Source organism: Athalia rosae, chromosome 4, assembly GCF_917208135.1.
Source record: "Athalia rosae chromosome 4, iyAthRosa1.1, whole genome shotgun sequence".
Lineage (NCBI taxonomy): Eukaryota > Metazoa > Arthropoda > Insecta > Hymenoptera > Athaliidae > Athalia > Athalia rosae.
This window is the reverse complement of record NC_064029.1, coordinates 13,765,267-13,768,963: the sequence shown is the minus strand read 5'-3', so window position 1 is coordinate 13,768,963 and position 3,697 is coordinate 13,765,267.

Genomic DNA, 3,697 nt, shown 5'->3' with positions numbered 1-3,697 from the left:
TAAATTTGAGAGCTTTTGAAACAATCTGTATATATATGTACGTACAAATAACTGTATAGCTCGTAACAAGCGAGGAGCCAGTGAGCCCCTAATTTACACAGCCGCCACATCCTCCCCGCGCGCTCTGTTTTAGTGGTGGAACTTTGCCGACAATTAAAACGCTTTAGTAATTAACTGGGTCTCCTCACCTTCCGCAGTAACTGTTACCAACTCGCCCAACCTCCGCTTCTTCCCGACCCATCCCTTCGCGTTTCGCGCTCCCTCCTTTCCCCACTCCATGACCTCGTCCTCGCGCGCGCTCAACCCCCTAAAACAGAAACCGGGTGGAAGCTGCTTGTGCTTTTCTGCGGAGAGACACATTTAGGGCCGCTCGTTACCATGGCGACGCGGTAAGACACCCTCTTCCGCGTTGCCACGGGAACCCCTCCCTCGGAGGGATTCAATTCGTAACAAAACGGAAGCAGAGGCTGCTGCTGCTGCTACCTCCTCTCCCCGTATACCAGAGTCGCGTGATACCTGCGAAGATATATACGTGTGCGCATGCACCCTTAATACGTATTCCGCTCGCAAAACTCTGCTAAGTTTTGATTTAATTCTTCTCACTTCGTACATTATAGGATTGCTGCGTTTTTATGATGAACAAAATCGGGACGGATGCAGCGGTCGGAGGCGAGAGAGCGTTTCGCACGGGAGAAATAATACCGAGGCGAGAGAGGTGTAACTTTTTTCGGGGATGCGATAAAGGCAGAGAAATTGGGAAGCTGATCACCCTTCGTGATTGTATTTGATGGCGAGACCGAGGACGTGATGAGGAGGTTCGCCTGGACCGTGATTAAAAATCGTTATTCGTTCGGCGTGCAACCTCGCTATTCGGGTACGGTCGCTAGACAGATAGATAGACACACGATTGCTCTCGATATTCCACATCGAAAATGGGGGAAACGACGAGTGGGAAAAAATAAATGAAATCGCGATAGTTGAGAAAATGACGGGACTTTCTTTGCACGGCGTACATGTATGTACGCAGACGTCTGTACGTAATAAAAAATGGTTCGGGATTTTCTTTACGAGGAAAATTTAAACTTATGAAAAATTGATCGAAGACTATATTTCATATTTAGGTATCGCGAGGAGCACACGGGGAGATGTATATTCTTCGTTGAAGGAAGCTAAGCACGCGCTAGCCATACATCAAATTTTCCCTTGACTATACTACGAGCGAGTCAAGATTCTCCCGGTGGTTTAATATGAAACTCAAATAGCGATACATGACATCGTATATAAGTTTCACATACCGGAGATGAGACATTTTGAAATATCTTATTAATAAATCCGTATACCGATCGACCCGCACGGTGTAACGCTAAAGTTCCATTTCCACACACACCGGGTGGAAAACCGCTACACACTCCGTACGACAAAATCGAGTGAAAGGACGAGTACAAGATGAAAAAAATTAAAAAAAAAGAACACGTACGGGAAATATCGATGTACGTTAGTGAAAGATGAAAGAGCCAGGGATGAGAAAAAAAAAAAAAAAAAGGTCAAAAGTTTTGAATAAGGAGGGTAATTTAAAACGACTCAAACGTTAAAGGAAACAACTGGAAAAGTCGTTAACAGAAATGACCTTAGCCTTTTCAAGGTGATTATCATACGCAAAGTGAGTTCGCTAACAAGGTGCTGGTCTTTGGCTTCACCCTCTCGACGTGCCGAAAGAAGCGAGATGAAATAAAGAAAGAAAAAGAAAGAATGAAAAAAAAATGGAAAAAAAAGAAACCCAGAAAGAATGAAGAAAAAATACAGAAAAGAAAAAGTTGAGAACGTCGGTAATGGCTGACTGGCTATATGTACACTCGCTACTGCACACGGGGTGGTTGGCTCCTCCTAAATTTCAGAATTAAGTTCCGGCCAGTCTGGCCGCGCGCGGCTCGCTGCAGGACGGGGTCTAATTTTAATTTCCTAATTTTTCCCACCCCGTGGCGCGCTGAGGAAGGTAATTTCCTCCCCAGAAGAGAATAGAGGTAATTACTTAACAACTCCCAACGCCCAACGTCACCCATTCCACACCGACGAGTTCGCCTCTGCGCTGCTCGCGCGCTTTCCACCCTTCTGTATACCTATATCGTGTGTATATCTATATTAAAAGAGGATCTCTCATCACCCCTTGAAAAGAGGGCGGTCTCGTAGGGATGGACTTTCCAACGGAGTGGGGATACGAGATCCGCGCTGTACAGGGAAACTTCGGGACTCCGCGCTTTTCGTATGGACGGACGGACGGAGGGGAAAAACGGAGACCGAAAACCTCGTGGTCAATTTTCTACAAACCCGCACGCTTAAATTCTCTCTGTATAGACGCTTAACTATCGCCCATTGTAACGACGTACCGTACCGCATATTTCATCGCCGCTATGTTTATTAATTTTCAAATGGCCCCAAGGCCCACGAAATGTACGGCCGTCGTCTCCGCGTTATAATAAAACTTTTATACGACTTGTATATACTCCTAGCCCAGAACTAATCGAGAAGGAAAAAAGTTCTTTCGATACAGGCGATCGAAATGAGCACGACGTGATTGATTAAAAACTGAAAAAAATCGTCAAATCTTAAATCGAATTGCGGCAAAGACGTTTAATTTTTGTCAAACGAAAGTAAGAAAAACGAATTTCGAGATGCCGGGGGTTGTAGATTTTAGGATGCGGTTGTGCATAGGGCGTTTCTTTCGAGGGGCGGAATTTACCGCAGGAGTAACAGTAGCTACTTTCAAGTCCCTTGCAGCCCTGCAGAGGGTGAATGTGTGTATACCTATACGTATACGTGTGCAAGAAAAGAAAAGAACCGAAAAAATAAAAAGAGGCGGGAGCATCTGCAGCGGTATAAAGTAGGTACGGGGATACGGGGAAGGGGATATTTATTCCGACGAATGAGGGCCCTGTCACGCGATAAAAAATTACATCAATTTACAACCCCGATTCTAAAACTTGACTTCACTTTTATTCGTAACACACGTAGAGCGTGCGCGATATTTTCGTACACGCTGCGGTGGATTGTAGTCGTCCGATATAACGAGCACGAGTCAACAGTTTCACCGATTAATCAGTAAACGAAAAAGTCAATGACCACCGATTTCTTCTTCCATTATTCCAGGGGCTCAAAACTGACCGCCGGTGAATAATGAAAACGAATGTTTTCTTGGTCGACGTAAACTTGCTCGACTGCTATAACGAACGATTATCGGATAAAATATAACTAATTGGGATATTATTATAGCCGTGCATTTTTTCTACATAATCATGAATAGTCAAACGACGCGACAGGATTCAATCTGTGAAGGACCGAGAAAAAAAAAAAAAAAAAAAACGAGGAAAAATCAGGATCTCGATAGAATTATCTAGTGGCGAAGGGTGAAGGAAAATAAATTGAAAAAAGAGCAAGGTTGAAATTGAGAATACACGACGATTACTTGAATTTTGAATTGAATATCTCAGAGTTATCGGGCGAAAGAGCGTGGTGGGGGTAAGGGATGTCGGGGGTGTCGGGTGGGGGGTGGGGGGGGGGGGGGGGGGGGGGCGCGCGGCGGGGTGATATCGAAGGGGTAGTTTTTGGGTGGTGGGAAGGAGCCATCTTGCGGCGGGAAGCGAGCCACCGTCAGCGAGCGGGTAGACGTCAATTGATTCGGGTTTCCACCATCCTCCGGGTC